Source organism: Gymnoscopelus braueri (assembly GCF_963280865.1).
Source record: "Gymnoscopelus braueri genome assembly, contig: SCAFFOLD_103, whole genome shotgun sequence".
NCBI lineage: Eukaryota > Metazoa > Chordata > Actinopteri > Myctophiformes > Myctophidae > Gymnoscopelus > Gymnoscopelus braueri.
In genome coordinates this window covers 142061-161891 of record NW_027660364.1, presented here as the reverse complement: position 1 = coordinate 161891, position 19831 = coordinate 142061, and positions in this window count along the sequence as shown.

Sequence of the window (19831 nt, the reverse complement as noted above, 5' to 3'; positions counted from 1 at the left end):
CTAATATTAAATACTGTCTAATATTGTTTTATGTTTTCCCAAAGATTTTCATGCCAAGAGGACCCCTCTTGCCCCTCAATATGTACAATCTACTTTACAGAAAAACAATACCAAAGTCGCTTATAATAAACGGATTTGGCAACACTGGTCAAAGCCTCATTTATGCTCCTTATGCACGACGGTGTCGCGCGCTGAAAACAGCAGATCTACAAGCTCACAACGCGTCCAGACGTGACCCGTTGTGAGCTTGTAGATCTGCTGTTTTTTGGAGTATGAGTCGGTGCTAATACAGGGAAAGAGGACAGGAGAGCTGATTAGCGTTAGAAGGAGTTCTCCTTAACGTTATGGTACTGTCGTTCCTTTCTCCTCACACCCGCGGTAGCGCAGGCTGCTCGTCTTTAGTAAAAAATAATAATAATAATACACTTTCGCTACTGACCAAAACAAAGACGGTTTTATTTTATGGAGTTGAAAGCCTTGCTGTGTGTTTACTAACAGAAACACGTTGTACTTATGGTGGCTGTACTAGAGAGAGAAACCGGAGAACAAAGCCTAGCCAGGACCAATCGAAACCACTCTATGCAAATCTCGGCAGAGTATCTCTCCACCCCCCTCTCCACACGCAAAGTAACACAGAGACTTGCTCTAAGCAGCCTAGTAGAGACTACTTTGCCCTACAAATGTAACCATTTAATGATTCTCCCACGACTATATTTTGCAATAGAAACCTTCTTTAACAATCGAACTGTTTTAATATGAAAAAAAAACGAAAAAAAAAAAAAAAAAAACGAAGCTAAATTCTAATTTTTACTCTGTTTCCACAAAAGCGACTTGGGGAAGGTTTCATTGTATTCAGTCACATATAACATACTTTAACATGAAATGTTCTTAGTGTTCACGCGCACAGAATGTTCTCTGTTCTTTCTTTTTTCGCTTATACTAACAACGCAATGTTTCTGATAGGTCTCCCTCCTTGAATGTCCATGTTTGCACCTGTAGAATGATCAGTCATTAAAACAAAAGCTGTTCCTCATTGTCCAAAAACTGAAGCCACGAAAAAGACTTTCAACAGGCCACTTCCTTGAAATCACTGCCTTTTTGGGAATGCGCCCACAGCTATTTTCAGCGCTGGACGTAGACAAAGAACATATGGGACTATCCACCCGTGTGTAGTAACCTTCATTCTACAGATGAAATTTTGTTGAATCTCAAAGGCCAGTAGAACTGGATTCTGAAACATCTAGCCGTCTGCTTGATGTCTGTGGCTCTATAAACCTCCGTCATTCTGCCATCCTGTATTGCTGTGCTGAGCTGTCAAACCGGACCTCGTCGTGGACGTTTGTAGAGCTGGGTTCAGAAGTTGACCCTCCTGGCACCCCCTCCCTGCTGATACGATGACGCAGAGCTGTGTAGATGTTGTCGGATCGAAACGGTAGATCTCATCTCAGTAGAAGCAGTGGAGATGCAGTGCAGTACAGATGGGAGAATCATTTGGGTAGAGCAGCTGTCCTAACGATATCTTTGGCGTGCTCCCTTTGACATCCCACCGACTCCTCCTTACTGCTATAGACACGTCCACTCCACCATGGTCTCCCCTCTGGACTATCAGCATTCTCCAGATTCCTCCCACGCCAGTGTCTCCAACTTTCTCCATCTCAATCTGTTCTTAGTTTATAAAAACACTTGGAAAAACTTTCCTACAGAATCTAAACATATGACGGTGTAAAACAATCTCTCGCCATCAAACAAATAGTATATTTTAGCTATGATCTAATCGTTTTATTCCTACATAACATTGACTCAATCTCACATTACAGGCTACTATGTTACTTTTCAATTTTTTATCTTTGTTATATTTTACAAAACAATGATTCCCATTTGTTACTCATACATCAGAACGTTTTAGCATTTTCCTAATAATAAATACAATTTTTACTGTTTCAGCAGCTATTTAACTCTATGTCCTGACAATAATTCAAAATGTGTAGGCCTACTATAGTAATCTCTGTATAAGCGTTCCCCTCTTGATCCTCAATTTTATAATAACAGAACTTTCACTCTCAATATTTTCAAAATGTGTACACTCCTTAATAAATCTATTTTACTTAAGTACAGATTACAATGGTCAGTGCTGGTGGTGTCCATCACAAGGGTGTCAGAGCAGTTTAAACAAATGGAACAGACCCCCCTAACTGTCTGTCATCTATTAACTAGCTTACTAACTTTCCCTACCATTCGACACCTGGGCATGGGAACTGCTAACCAATCCCCTCCCCCAAGATCCATCGCTGTTCAAACCCCACTGGGAGTATAGCTAAAAATAACCACCCACTGACATTCTAAACATGCCAGTCGCTTTAGGTCTGTTCCCAAAAACTATTCTCATCCACCATTGTAACCAATACCCCAGCACTCACCTTAAATCTCCAAAATGGGACCAAATGTTCCCTCTGCTCCTGATTAGATAAGACAAACAAACAAAATATGTGGTAATTTCAAGTCACAAATGAGCACAGATCTCTTATTGCATGCTTAAGTATTATAAATATTATCTATTCCTTGGACAAAAAGTTTCAGCTTATTTTTAGCCCCAGTGGTGAGCCATTGAATTAGGTTTTTAGCTCACTATTGAAACTCTGCATTTTACTCAATTTGTGATATATAAAGGATAATGACTCAGACCGGGAACTGTTAACAAGTTGTCACTCAATTTAAGGCAAAGTTTTATCTAACATCCAAGCATAACAAAGAAAAGTCCGTATCTTTTCAAGAAAACCTGCAAAGAAAAAGTTTGATACCTTCTCTTAACTCCCCAATGCACATGGCTTAATCCTCCTTTTTAACCTCTAATTATATCCAAATCCTTCACTCATCACTCATGGCTCAGTTCAACTAAATAATTTGTCGATCAATCAAAGAACGTATGTGTAGCTAATACATCCATTCCTCAATTTCTAGGCACCTTTTAACAGATCCAAAATATGGCCGCTCCATGCCATCCCCGCCGTGAGCAACCTCAGCGTCTCCCCAGAGAAAATACGAATGATTCCGTTTCTTGGCCAAAGTAACGAAAATCTCCCAGGCGTGCACTCCCAGGTCATATCTCTCAGGAAAAAAGCCTTGATCTTACACAACAGAGACAGCACGTCCACAACAATACATTAGACCAGCAAAATAATTAAACCGCCATAAATAAAGCACAAAACAGACCGAAATCGATTCTATCTAATAAAAACTTTAGTAGTACTCAATTAAATATTTTCCACACAGATATCAACAAAGTCTGTAGTCGATCAATTTTAACCCTTGCTTATAACATTCCAATTATATTCCAATTATATTCCTATTATATTCCTATTATATTCCTAAATTCACTTTTTACTGTAATATTCCAATTGTCTTTTTCCTAAATTCACTTTTCACTGTCTTCTTTGTAGATTACTTTAACAGTTCAAAAATATTACTTTCACTATTATTTAGACTATTATTTTGAATAGTTATGTTTCTGTTCAACAATTGAATATCTACACAAGACAGTAGTATTCTAACATAGGTGTGGGTTCTCTAGTGTGTCATGTGTCATAAACATATGTACATGTTTTCTCCACCCTACAGTATCAGGTCATCCATGTCAGACCAACAATGGAGGCTGCAGTCACCTGTGTCTGCTCTCACCTGGAGGAGGATACAAGTGTGCCTGTCCCACCTACGTCTGTTGTACGCACACACACACACACACACACACACACACACACACACACACACACACACACACACACACACACACACACACACACACACACACACACACACACACACACACACACACTCATGCAAAACTGTCACCTTTTCTGTCCTAGCTTTATGGTCTTATTCTGTATAATAGCATCATCATGTGACTGCAATTTTTTCTTGTTCGAGGATGACTGAAAAAGCCCTTTAATAGCTCCGAGCTTGGTGAAATCTGCACATGACTCGCTGATAACAAACTATGATTACACCTGATGAAACTGAATCCATTCTTTTTGGGTCCAAAATGAACCTCAGTAAGGCCACATACTTTATGATCAGAGTGGGTGACAATGTTATCACAATGTATGAAGAGATTACCTACCTGGGTTGTATTTTAGATAACAGTGATAAAATAGCAACAAAAGTAAGAACACTTGGAGCACTAACAAACTGATCAGACTACTACTAGACCTCACACCTAGGACTCACCTAACCCCTGTTCATGATGCAAGGGTGATAATAGACCTCACACCTAGGACTCACCTAACCCCTGTTCATGATGCTAGGGTGATAATAGACCTCACACCTAGGACTCACCTAACCTCTGTTCATGATGCTAGGGTGATAATAGACCTCACACCTAGGACTCACCTAACCCCTGTTCATGATGCTAGGATGATACTAGACCTCACACCTAGGACTCACCTAACCTCTGTTCATGATGCTAGGGTGATAATAGACCTCACACATCATACTATTATACCACCAAAATGTGGAATGTCTACTACCAGACATCACAAAGTGTGACTCCCTACCTTACTTAAAAAACACAATTTACAACTGGACCTAGACTAGTCTTTTAGCTGCCAAAAGAAAAGACCCCCCACTGTGTTTATGTAAATATACTTTTACTGCTCCTAGTATTGATTATATCTTGTATAGTATTTTATGTCTTTAAATGTCTTGATGAATTGAATACACAGGACCACAATGGAAGCAAGCCCTCAGGGCTTTATTGTACAATTATATTACCTTAGTTTTTGCAAACTGTTAATGATAATGCATTTATTTATTATAAATAAAGTTTAATAAAGTATTGAATCAATCAATCAATACAGAATGATATTGAATTGAAAACAATATAAATATAAATGATATAAACATACAGAAGGAATAGAATGGTAGTTGTTGGGTTAATCCAACAACTACCATTCTATTCATCTGTTCTTCTCCTCCTTTGTGTCATTTCCAGCTGGAACAGAGCAGACATGTGATGTTCCAGTCTATACTTGTCACAACGGGAACTGTGTTGGTGACACATTGCTGTGTGACAGTAAGGACGACTGTGGTGACGGCTCTGATGAGCTCAACTGCTTTAACGAGTGTTTGAACAAGGAGCTGAGTGGCTGCTCTGAGATCTGTGAAGACCTCAACATAGGCTTCAAGGTATGGAAACAACACTGTCATTGTACACAGATTCCACAAAGACACTAATGAAACATCTGGTCATCATCTTTTTACTGTTCCTACATTTTCAAAAGCAACAGCCAAGAAAGCCTTTATGTTCAAAGCTCCTTCTGACTGGAATAACCTTCCGGCAAATATTCGTTCCATTTCATCTTATTATCTGTTAAAAAATACGCTGTCTTCTTATTTAGAGAGTGTATGTACATGTATATAACTAATTAATAACTATAACATTAAAATTGTCTTTTAACCTTTAATAATCACTCTAAAAATACTGTATACTATTATGACATCTTTGACATTCATGACATTGATCTTTCTGTGTTGATTTAATGATCCATTTTTATGCTTTACATGTTCTGTTGTTTAATGTGTCCTGTTGTCTTGTCTGTTTGTTCTGTTGTGTATCCTGTCATCTGTCTTGTTGTTTACTTGTTTTGTCATATCGTCGCCTTGCTAAACTAATGGCCTAAGTCCTTTTTTTAAGTTTTTCAGAAAAGAAAAAAAAACTGATCCAAAACAAAACTATATGATATTTCTTAATCATTTCACCCAAAATGTTTATAACAAATTGTGACTATTTAAATAGAAATAACACTGTCTGTCAGTTATGTAACATAAGACATTTAAATAGGTTTAAATAGGATTAAATCTGACTTAGGCCAAAAAAATAGCAAAACAAAATACAAAATGGCCTAAATCAGTAAATAATTTGGCATAAGTCACAAAACCATGTGACTTAGAACAAAAAAAGGCCTATTTTGGCCTAAGTCACACTAGGGAGTTAAGCCATTATACTAAAAGGGGAGTGAACAGCATGATCCTTTTCAATTAGGAGATGGGCGATTTGATCAGAGGTGGCCAGTGTCATGAGGAGCTGACTTTTCCTCAAAAAATGACGTAGGCCATTAGTTTAGCAAGGTGACGATATTTGATATTGTTTGTTGATTTGGTTGTTGCAATTGCTTTTTGTTGTTTAATGTTTTTGTCTCCGCCAGGCCGAAAGGCATGGCGAGAGAGTATGTTTTGCCCCCTGTCCGTCCGTCCGTCCGTGTGTCTGTGTGTCCTGTCCGTCCTTTACCAGCTAATCTCCGGTACCGTTGGCCTGGTCGCTGCGAAACTATGCACCCATACTCCCTGGATGCCAATTCAGAACCTCTGCCCCACATTTTTCACATGGGCCTGTCATAGCGCCACCAGGAGGCTGATTTGTGCAAAACCCATTTTTTTGATATTACTCCTACAGATGTTATCCAAACATCACACAAATCGGTACACAGTATCTCTATAGTCATGTGATCAACACGGATCTGTCCGATTTTCCATATTCCATCCTGCTTGGCTAAGGTTGGCTCACAAAGTTTGCAAGATTTTTCCGTTTTGAACAAGATGCCTCAAATCATGAACGCAGCTTGCGATTTCTGTAAAATTAAACTCGCACATTCACACTAGGCTGAGGTTCAAATCAGCCTCATGGTGGCGCTATAACGATTTGTGTTTTAACTATAACTGCACAGATCTGCGTGAATCTTTGTACGCACACTCCCTAGAGGCCAAGTAAAAACATCTCAAGTGGCTATTCCTAATAAAGAATTTCAATAATCTGTTCCTGTCTCCTTACATGATCTGTTCCTGTCTCCTTACAGTGTACATGATCTGTTCCTGTCTCCTTACAGTGTACATGATCTGTTCCTGTCTCCTTACAGTGTAAATGTCAGCCTGGCTTCCATCTGCAGGACGATGAGAAGACGTGTGGGGACATAGATGAGTGTAACACCACCTATCCCTGCACCCAGCACTGCATCAACACACCTGGCAGCGTCCAATGTCTCTGTGTGGAGGGCTTCCAGCTCAGCCCTGAAGACCCCACCATCTGCAAGTCCACATCTGGTAAGAAACAACCATAGTCCTGCTTTGAGAGATGTGTGGACCAACTCATACTGTATGTCATGTCTCACTTTCTCCAGAGGTAGAGCCATTCCTCATCTTTGCCAACCTCAAATACATGAGGAAGATGAACTTGGACGGCTCCAATGACACAGTGCTCAAACAGGTGAAAACCATTTTGAAAACCTTTTGACATGTTGGAATGTATTCCTGTCAGACTAACACAACTGCTGTGGTGTGACAGGATTTTATCTGGGCAGCGGCTCTGGACTTTAACTATCAGCAGCAGATGATCTACTGGACAGACTACACTCCCCCAAACAGCAAGATCAGTCGCATGCACATCAATGGCAGTGACGTCCAGGTCAGTGTGACAATGACAACAATGAGGACAGATAACAGGGAAGGGAAATCTATTTAAAATGTTAATACTTATTCAAAATGTTTATTCAAAATGTCCATACTTTCATTCAAATTGTTCGGTGATGTCACAATAGAAAACAAACAAACGGAATGCCTGGTTGTTCAGCCAGTATAAGTGCACAAATCATGTGCAGTTTATGCGCAGCAACGACTTTAGTTTGAATCTGACTACTTGTCTTGGATTGCATATTTCTCCTCTCTCTGGTAAATGGTAAATGATGCATTTATGTAGCGCCTTATCCAAGACGCTTTACAATGTGTGTTACATTCACACATTCAAACACTGGCGGTGGAGGAAACTATGCAAGGCACCAACCTGCTCATTGGGAGCAATTAGAGGTCAGTTCAGTGTCTAGCTCAAGGACACTTCGACACTAGCCTCGGAAACCCAGGCTTTTTTTTTTGTTACAAAAGAAAAAAAGCCTGGGGGAGCGATGTAGGAACGATGGTCTTGGACCTTGTTATCTCCTAACCAATCAGAGTGCAGAGGGGCGTCGCTCTAAATTTGGTGACGTCAGCGTGCTCCGTGCACAGGCCGAGGGGGGAGGGGAGGGGAGGCGGGGACATAGATTGGTGAAGCAATAGGAAGCCACGCACAAATCCAGGCGGCTGTGTTTGGGTCCGCCCTTCAAGACCATGGATTGAGCTCGTAGCCTCAGGCTACTTCGACACTAACTCAAGGGGAGCCCGGGATCGAACTGGGAACCTTCCGGTTCCCAAGTGGCCGCTCTACCTCCTGAGCCACTGCCACCCCCTCTGTACTTGATTTCCTGTCTCTCTCTACACCAGCGCTACTCAACCCGCGGCCCGCGGGCCGCATGCGGCCCCAACGCAGCGTCTTGGCGGCCCCCTCATGGTCAAAAAAATAAATAATAATAATAATAATTTTTAAGCACAGGATAAAAATATACATTTCCGTTCAAATATATGGGTTGCTAAAACATTTTTCAAAAACAAACAGACAGACATACATACAGGTGCGTAAATTTTTACAGGTATAATGCATAGTTTTCTATGCATTTCGGGTTTTTGGGGGGGTTTGACCCCCACATTTTTCGCGCCCAGGATAGGTGTCCCTTATTTCAATCTCTGGGAGTTGGTAACCCTAACCTTGCCATACCTTAGCTTTTGCTGAACTGATGCCACTGGACATACACACAAAATAAACTGGTACAGTGAAAAGAATATGATGTCAAAATGTACATTTTCTTGTGTGTTACAAAATCGAAAAATCCAAAATAGGACCGTCATTTTTATGGCGGCCCCTTGGAATTTTGGTATTTTGCTGAGTGGCCCCTGAGCCATCTTAAGTTGAGTAGCCCTGCTCTACACTATCCTATCTAACAAATAAAGCATAAAAAAATGGTGAAAGAATTGCTTAAAAAGAAAGAAAGAAAACCTGTATGATTGCTTGTTGACAGGTCCTTCACAACACGTCGATCAGCAAACCAGAAGGTCTGGCTGTTGATTGGATAGGAGGAAACCTGTACTGGTGTGACAGTGACAGGGACACCATAGAGGTGTCCAAACTAAACGGGTCGTACCGAACAGTCCTGGTCAACACCGGCCTGGAGGAGCCGCGTGGCATGGCTGTAGATGTACGCTACGGGTAAGAGCACTGTGGTATATTAAACTAAGTTGGATAATTCCATCGAAGACTTTGAGATTGAAATAAAGGGCTACAATGTCATCAGAAAAGACAGGAATCTCTCTGGGGGTGGGGTTTGCATCTATGTGAGATCAGACATTATTTACGATGTGATCCCAGATATGGAAAACAACCCCACTGAATCGGTCTGGGTCAAAATGTTATACCCACATGCAAAACCACTGATAATTGGCGCCATCTACAGACCCCCAGATCAAAATGCTTTTTATGACTTGATTAAGGAACATGTGGCGGGTTTAGGAAACTCTGAGACGGTACTAATTGGTGACTTTAACACCTGTGTTCTTAAGGAAGACTCAGCCACCTTTAAGTCCCTCAGAAAGTTCTGTGTCCTGCACAGCTTTACCCAGCTGATAAAGCATTTTACAAGGGTGGGCATTGCTTCTCAATCAACCATAGACCTAGTGTTGACGACGGACCAGTCCAGAATTTCAAAGAGTGGGGTGATTGAGTGCAGCTTAATTAATATCATTTTCTGCACTCGGAAGATTCACAGACCTGGAGCTTATTGTCACAGGACGATCAGCTGCAGGTCTATGAAACACTACTCAAGTGATCTTCTAACAACAGCTCTTGAAAAAATGGACTGGTCCCATGTCCTAAATTGCACCTCTGTGGAGGAGTCCTGGTCCTGTTTCAAAAAAGCTTTTTTGTGTGTACTTGATAACATCGCACCCACAAAGGTGGTGAGGGCACAGAACCTTGGATGAAGGGTGACATTTTGAATGCCATCAAACACAGGAACAAAAGCTACTCGAGTTCAGGAAAAACAAAAGTGATCAGCTACTTGAAAAGTGCAGAAAACTACGCAATGTAGTTACTAAATTGATCAGAAATGCCAAAAAGAATTTCTTAAATGAGAACATAGAGGCAAACAAAAGCCACCCACAAAAACTGTGGGAGGCACTAAAACAATTAGGCTGCAACGGAAAAATTCAGACAATCTACAAATATTTGCATTATCTCAAGTGGCTCGCTCACTACCGACAAGCAATTGGTAGCGGACTGTTTGAACAGTTTCTTCACCACAGTTGCAACCCAGTTGGTAAGCAAACTCCCTCAGCATTCAGGTCTGTATGGCCCTGACCACATTCAAGCTCACTATGAGAAACTAGGGGCTAAAAAAGATTCCTTATCTTTCAAACCTGTAATGACTGATGATGTGCAAAACAAACTCCTCGCCCTACAGCCAAACAAGGCCACCGGCCTTGACAACATCCCCACCAGATTCCTCAGAGACGCAGCGGTCTCCATTGCTCCCATAGTAGCCCACATCACAAACTTATCCACAGTCAGTGTCACGTCCCACAAGAATTCAAGTTGGCAAGAGTAATCCCTCTATATAAAAAAGGAAGCAAACTAGATCCTGGCAGCTATAGGCCTTTTTCCATCCTTTGTTCCATCTCAAAGGTTATAGAGCGATTAATCGAAGAACAAATCAACAGCTACCTCAGCGAGCGTAAACTGTTGTTTGAATTCCAATCGGGCTTCAGAACATCCCACTCCACTGACACATGCCTACTGTATTTGACCGACTACATCAAACGTGAGGTAGACTCGGGCAAATACTGCGGCATGGTCATACTGGACCTCCAAAAGGCGTTTGACACTGTAAACCACTCAATTCTACTTGATAAGCTGAAGGCGATTGGTTTTGATTGCGCATCACTAAATTGGATGAGATCTTACTTGGAGGGTAGAGAACAAGTGGTTGACATCAACGGAACCATGTCCTCATCCCTCCTGGTGAGCTGCGGGGTTCCTCAAGGCAGCATTCTAGGGCCGTTACTGTTCCTTCTATACATTAACGACATGAATGCTGCCTGTAACTGCAAACTGTTCCTGTTCGCTGATGACTCGGCACTCCTGATCTCGGGTGAGGACAAGTTGCAAGTTGAGGAAGCTCTCAGCTCCGAACTCTCAAAAATCCGTACCTGGCTTACCGATAACAAACTGTCACTACACCTTGGGAAAACTGAATCCATTCTTTTTGGGACCAAACATTCCCTCAGTAAGATGAAGGTAAATGACTTTAAGGTCAAAGTCGATGACACAATCATCACTAAAAAAGAAGAGATTACCTATTTGGGATATATTCTTGACAAATACCTGACAGGTGAAAGCATGGCAACAAAGGTGGTCAAAAGAGTAAACCAGAGAACCAGATTTATGGGCAGAGTTTCCTCTTTTGTCAACCCCCAGGCCCTCAGGACCCTCTCAGGGGCCCTGATTCAGCCCCTTTTTGACTATGCTTGCTCCTCTTGGTCTCCAACACCTCAGTGTCACTGAAGATTAAGCTTCAAACCTCCCAAAACAAACTGATTCGACTACTTCTCGGACTGGGGCCCATGACCCAACTCTCTCCCACTCACTTTACCAGCCTAGGCTGGCTCAGGGTGGAAGACAGGGTTAAACAACAAAAAATGGGACTGGTCTTCAAAATTGTAAATGCAGATTTGCCCGAAATGCCCCCTATACCCGCATATCTGTATAAATACCTCGTTAGTGACACCCACAGTCACGAAACTAGAGGGAACGTAAACAACAATCTGGTACCACCCACCCATAAAACAAACATGGGCAAATGCTCCTTCTACAGCACAGCCACCAAGGTATGGAATATAGGCCATGTTGGCTAGGTCCTTTTCGTTCAGTTTCGTTCCCATCAAGTGGACCTAAATAATCTCTGCTTCTTAAAAAAGATCTATTGGTAGTAAGTAAGAAAAAAAATTACCGACATCTGTCCTGGCGCAGTATTTATATAATTAGTGTTTAAAAGTCGGTACTATTTTCTTAGAAGCGTCGTAATACTTTCAAAGGGGTGGTGCGGTTTTTGGCACGTGATTCCCGTTACAACCAATGGGGTCGCCTCTATTTCCACCATTTCCTGCAACAACAGCCATAGCAACAGTACAGTCTGAAGAAAATAAGTCAAAACAATGAAAATATCCTTCAAAAGCACGGCAAAAGGACTCGAAACGATGCTATATGAATCGTATGTCTGTCCAGAAAGAAGAGGTTCAGGAGTTTACACGGACAAGATGGGATACATGTACAACAAGCCATGGATACGCGACGGTCGTCTGTCCCGACCGAACTTCAACCAGGTGTTTGCACTTTTCCATTTACGGCCCGTAAATCTACATAAACGTTTCAAATATAAAGTGCTTACCGCATGGCCATTGATGTTACAATTCTGTATGGTCCCGCAGAAATACCCGTATATTCCGTATTGTTCAATAAAGAGTATTCTTAACCGATCGGTGGCCATTTTCTCACAGATGTGGGGGGGGGGGGGGGCGGCTCACATTTTAACATGAGACTGAAATAATGTATTGTATTATCAGATAAAAGCATTGAAAACAGCAGATCTACAAGCTCACAACACATCACAACGCGTTGTGAGCTTGTAGATCTGCTATTTTCAATAGATTTATTTGGGGGGAGACACATTTTAACATGAGACTGAAATCAATTTTTATGTTATCACATGAAAAAAATCTATTGAAAATAGCATATCTACAAGCTCACAACACGTCGCGTTGTGAAAGTAAAACTACCTCAAAATTCTACTTGAGTACAGTAGCCTACTTGAGTAAATGTACTTAGTTACTTTCCACCACTGAAAGTACAGGTACATAAAAAATACGTACAGTACTCAAGTGAATGTCCACCACTGCATCTCACCAGTGCTGATAAAGCCCATAAGCTAACAAAACATGCATGTCAATATTGGACTGTCAAATATTGATTTGTCACTATTACTGTATTTTAAACATTCGTGTGTCATTTCATCCATGTTCCATCTCTGTGATAACTCAGACATCTTTACATCGTTAAATACACCAGATGTTGTGGTTGATAAAGAGTCCAGGGAAGTGTCTGTATTAGATAGCCTGCACCTTTGACTCTAGCCTAGAGGAAGCCTTTATGACAAAGGTCATTAAATACCAACCACTCCTACATACCATCTCAGAGCTGGGCTATTAGGTGCAGACTATTTGTTTTTATATTTGGCAGCCTATAGGACATACCCACATACTGGCTGTTAGAGGCAAAAAGGTTGGCAAAGTATTGTGCTGTAATTGGCAGCCGCCATATATGGCAGAGACGGTGTTACTTATACCCATAGAGTACTGAGTGACATGTTTATTGTATCGTGAAGACATATGCCAGGATTATGTGAATGTAACCTTACTGCACCTATAATATTTGTGTCCCTGTATGTTTCTCCTTTATGTGAACATAAATAAATGGTTTGTGTGTGTGTGTGTGTGTGTGTGTGTGTGTGTGTGGGGGGGGGGGGGGGGGGAATGAACCACCCTTCGCTGACCACTACAAGATCTTCTGTGAGAGTCATCCGCCATGGCTTATAGTTGACCAAGAGGTGCTGAAAATAAACCAGCTACGAAGGATGTTCGTAAACACAGTGAAGAAGCATGACGATCTTGATGCTTCAAAGTACAGGTAACTCAAATACCATGTGTGTCTTTGACAGTTCTGGGAAACAAAACAAAAGCCTTTATGCTGAAAAGTATATTATAGATGTATTCCCTCACAAAAACGTCTATGAGAGTATATTTAAACTAAATTGGCTATCATTGTTAATACATCTTTATTGATACACTTGTGCTCATCTTTCCCTAACATTTTACGTTGCAGGCAGGATAAATTGAAGTGGAGGTTGACCCCTGATTTCCCCCAGCTGGTTTTTCACTGCCCTACCAAGTGCAACATCTCTGAACATGTCCTATAGGTATTTTAGGAAAAAGATTTGGTGATGCAGGGCTGCAAGACATACTCATTGAGTCAAGTTGGTGCCCCTAATCCATCAATGGTGTGATCAGTGGTCATCCACAGGAGATGCAGTCTGCACTTTCATATTTTGTCATATTTGTATACTATTGTTGCACTGTCAACCAACATTTCTCTGTTCATACCTGTGAGTGACACAGAAGGCCTGATCTGGGGGGTGGGTGGGAGGGTTGATGTACAAATGACACATGCTGTGACACACTTTGGTATTTTAATAAATATTTCATACCATATGTTGTAATAATTTGGAGCTTTAGTGTATTTATTTTACTCTAGTCCATTTTTGGCATTATTCCAATCTAGGGGGCTGATTTTCAGCTATTTTGGGCCAAGGAGTGCTGCTTTTTTTCTCCTACACAGTAGGTTGTGACATTTTCTATGTATGAAATATAAGCTTTTAGCTAAATGTACTATGTGTATGTTTCATTGTGCTGGGCACCAATCACTTCAGTAGAAGCGTTTTCTTTCTACATTTCATGATCAAAATTCAAACATGAGTACACTAAGGCACCAATACTTGTTTCAGATGTTAGGTACACGTATTTATAACATTTGAGAAAGATTTTGTGTTGCCAAAATAAATTTTCAATATTTTACAAGCAAAAATAGCAGCACAAGATTTTCGTTTTTTGGTTATTCACTTTAATATACATTTCTGGCTTGTGAAAAAATACTGCAGGATTTTGTGCGGAGGTATTTTAACCCGAAGTCCACAAGGGTATTGTCTATGCAAAAATGCATTGAAAAAGTAGATCCAAGACGTGGGAACGAAATTCATTTTCTAGGCACTTTTTGGAGGGTCACAACACGGCCTAATAGTCTAACCCCATCCCTAAAAAAATGCAGCCCTTAAAAACTCATCTTTCTGGAGGCCAAAAGAGGAGCTAGTACCAGTTTCCCTGTAGACAGACGGCCCCCCCCCCTCCCTTTTTTTTGTATATATTTTTTATTTTTCTTGCTTTTCTTTGTACATAGTGGTATTTTTATGTCGATTTTTGAACTGTTTGGTTGCTACTATATATGTCTATGAAATTAATTCAAGGACCCCAACGGAAACAATTCCGCAAGGACTTTTTGGTCGGACCTTTTAGACAAAAGTATTATAAATGTAACTGTGTTGTTTTACATTCTTTTGCCTAATACAAATTTCAATCAATCAATCAAAAGTCTGTTCACTGTTGTACTTATGGTTAATAGTAAATAACTTACTTATATACTGTAAATATTTGGTTATATTTGGTTATTTTTGTTTGGTTATCGACTTACAATAAGTGCATTCAACATAGGTAGGGAACGAAAACTACTAATCACCAGAAGTCTTAAAGTGCATTTCCTGCAAAAACAAGCAACCAAGAGTATACCTAGCGCTAAGGTAAAAGTGCATTATATCAGCTACCTATTTCCTTAAACAAATGAGACAAAAATAGAAAAATCTAATGAGCAGGAGCTAAAACAAATAAGTGTATCGACTAAACAAGATCCAATAAAACAATACAACAATAAAACAAGCGTCCGTACAACTAGTTAACAACAAGTAGGCCAGGCAGAGAGGATGGGTAGAGCATAAATTAGGGTTAGGTGGGATAGTCAATAACAGCCATATTTTGGGGTCGCGGGCTGAACATTTTGGGAACCCATGCTTTAGACAATGGGTGAAGATTAGCCTGTGCAGACAGCTAGACTGGTTAACCAACTTAGTGAATTATATGGTTTAGATTTGCTTGTAATGTCCATAAAATATAAGTAATATGGTCCAATATACGACATTAGTTATGATAATAGTTCGTTAAAAACACGGAAAGCTCAGTAAACACGTTTTATGTTGAATTTCAGTTTGACGCCTTATTTTGAAACCCAGCTGAACCGGACGTTCGGTGATCTGAACTGGCGCTGTGTTGACGCACTTCGACGTAAACGACAGAGGCAGTGTTGCCATGTGTGCTTATTATAAGCGACTTTGTCATTAAATCTAAATCATAGTTTTAGTCAGTTGTGACAGCCGCGTAGCGTGGACTCTAATGTTGAACCGGCCAGATCTGTATCCCCCCCCCCCCCCCCCCCCCCCCGCGCGCGTTGCATGACACATATGCGCTCGAAGCGTGCGCGATTTTTAAATATGATTTAATTAATTAAACGACCATAAAGCAACATTAACACACTCTACCATCCTTCAGTGGTGGAAAACGTAATCAAATGTTTTACTTAAAGTAAAAAGTATCAATACTATCATGGATGAAGTCTTCATGTTGCCTGTCTACTAGTACTGTACAATCACTGTATGTGTGATTTGTTGTGAATAGTGACCCTGACACAGTGTCTCTCTGACAGATACTTGTACTGGACAGACTGGGGCAACAACCCTCACATAGAGAGGATGGGGATGGACGGCACCAACAGGACAGTCATCGTGAAGGAGAAGATCACCTGGCCCTACGATCTTACTTTAGACTACATCAATGATCGCATCTACTGGACTGATGCCAAGGAGGATTACATTGAGTTTGCCAACCTGGACGGAACCAACAGACACACAGGTAACACACACACACGCGCGCACGCAAGCGCGCATGCATGCATGCGTGTCTAAGGTTACTTGTCTAAATGTTATCTACAGATTATTTGTCCATAGTCACAAAAAGGTTTTTGTTTATTTTGGGCAAGATTTTAAGAACACAACCTGTAATTACACAGTTAACACGTTCATTATTTAAGTTAAATCACTAAGCTGGATTTCATGGCTGTGTATAGAAATAATTTTCATGAGTAGTTGAAGGATAGCAATGAAAGAAGTGAGATTATTTACGTTTATAATATATACTTTATTGATAAATTTGAACACATAATGTACCTTTATTCTAAGGATAAACCCCTTGATATGTATCATCTAGTTTTCGAGGGGGTCCTTATCTTGCCACAATAATTGACAAGCACCAGTCGCGTAACGAGGCAACAGTATGCCCCGATGCGAGGTGGTCACAGTGGGCCCTCTATGGAAGATAATATTGGACTTTATTATCTGCAAAGATTTTTGTGTTGGTCACTCGTATTTCTCCATCTGTCACTGTATTTCTCCATCTGTCACTTGTATTTTAGGGCACCTCACAAATTTTCTCCATTGGTCACTCGTATTGTGTAGTGTGGTCACAAAAAAAAAAGCTTTGTAAATATAAAATTGACCTCTGTAATTACGAGTTGTTATTTACACATTTGTCGTTCGCTTTTTACAAGTGAAGCACGAATTTCATATTTGCGCAATAATGTCCAATTCCTACCTCTCCAACTTTGTAATTTATACCTTGCAAATCAACGTTATATCTTGTAACCGGGCAAAAAATGCACACATGTTTTCCGTGGTTCACCTGTGTTTTGTAGATCCTGCAAATGAATGTGTGCATATCCACAAACATAAATAACTTATCTGTAAGCACGGCATCTTATTTACACGGTTGCGGGTCCTATTTCTACACTTGTGACTCTTCTTTTGAACTTGTGGCCACGTGACATTTGTGAGGCGTTTTTGTCCAGTGTGAGGCTAGCGTCATGTGTAGAACCTGAACGTCGCTTGCAAAAACAGTATGTCGCGTGTGTGTAACCCCCCCCCTCTTCCCTCCTCCCTCCAGGTGAATTTATGACACAATCCAGCAGATGGGGCAATTTCCCCAATTTTAAATAGGTTTTCACAATCATTAGGCCTACAGCAGCTGAGAAGACTTCCTTCTTAAATCAATAACTGTTTATAGTTTTTTCTCTGCTTGAATACATTAGTTATCATTCTGACCACCACTTAGAGGTTTTTAATCGAAGCAGTGGATGAGCAGTGCAGTTCTTAAATCCCTGGCTTATAGGCCTAAATGCACTATAATTGCCCTCTATAATTATTAAGCTAATTAACTTATTCATTCATAAGAATGCTAGTTCTTTAGTTTTGTTTCGGTTAAATTCAAATTTTAATGTATTTTAAATGGTCAAATGACACCAACTTGCAATGGGGGGGTTCCCCCTCAAGTAAAAGATGAACTATGAATACAATTAAGAAAATAATTATTTCTTAATTCTCAATTGTACTAACACTCGCATGACTGAGGTTTCATTATCCTCCACCATGCCTGAAAAACGATCATTTTGATCCCCAAATCAGGCTATCCTATTGGCCACTGTCTCCCCTCTTTGCTCCAGACTAGTTCACACTTTCTCCCCCAAACAGTGGGGGGTTCCATTGTCTTCTAAAGAGCTAAGAGTTGAAAATGGGTTGCCAAATTTTGAGAGAGAAATAAGCAGGCAGGTCTATGAAAGTGTTACTGCATGCGTTGTGCCCTGAGAAAACAGTGAGACATGAAGCAGTAGGCTAGTGTGTATTTCTATCTGTCTCCTATATGTCATCATGATTTGTGATTTGTGTATGTGGGGATCTAATTTTTCCATCCATTGAAAATGCGCTAGCATATACCCACGACCACGCGCATCTCGTGCAGGAAATGATTATTGTATACCTCAGAAAACAAACCTAGACCACACCACTGATGCAACTGTTTGCAGCTGTAAATGTATGTATTTACAGCCTGTACTATTTATCATTATTTAGTTATGCAATCAATTAACATCACAGTGCAAAAGCTCCTATCTGCAGAATTATCCAGGAAAAGTGGGGAAAAACCTCCTATCTGCATTTGCAATATGAGATCAGTGTAATTAACATATAATATTGTAATATAATCCAGAAATCCAGAAACGGTGAATTATGTGATGGGTGTCATAAAAAAATAGCATTGTGCAAAAAAGATACAACATTTTGTAGTTTTATTTTTCATTTTTCCAACAATGTAACATTTTCAGATAGGAGGTTTTGCGTTTTGGCCATCGATATTTATTATATGGTTTTGTCACTCCCTGTCTCCTTTGATGCGCAGCGCAGGGCATGCTGTTCCTCACTCACACACACCCCCTTTTAAAGTTGCAGCCGCGCACGCACACACACACAGAGTCACACCACCGTCAAATGAATGGCAGGAGGATTCAGATTTCAGAGCGAAACTTTACAAAATAAAACGGTAAAATGCTTTGCACGGGGCTCGGGAGAAAGAGAAGAGGTGATATGGACACATTTTCGCTACATCGATGTGGAGAACAAAACATAATGCTTGATTTTATCCGAAGGCAAGCAATGTGGGAAAAACACAACAACTTGAAGAGACACAAGCGCTCACCACAAAGAGATCGAGTTATAAGTTAACAAAAGGTTTGGTGGTGGTTGTTTACAACGTAACATTAAACGTGGTGTTGCGTGTTGGCTTAATGTTCCAACAAAAACACTAATCCGACCCCAAAGTGCCCAAACTAATGCTGACGAACTCACGTTAGCTTCTTAGCATGTAGCGATAAACTTACACCTGGTGTTTGCACTTTCTCCATTTACAGCCCGTACATCTACACAAACGTTCAGATTTCAAATATAAAGTGCTTACCTCATGGCCAGGGATGTTACAATTCTATTCGGGTAACCCATAAGTACCCATATTTTCCGTATTGTCCAATAAAAAACATTTTAATCCGATCGGTGGCCATTTTCTCCGTATTTTCTCCACGCTTTCAACTACGTGACCCTATCGGTTGGGAGGTGTAATTGCACTCTGATAAACTATAACTCTATGAGAAAATGGCTGCCAATCGGATTAAAATGCTTTTTATTGAACAATACAGAAGTTACGGGTACTTATACCCACCCGAAAAAAAATAATAAATTGTAACATCCGTGGCCACGGAATAAAAACTTTATATTTGAAATCCGAACGTTTATGTAGATGTACGGGCTGTAAATGGAGAAAGTGCAAAAAACAGGTT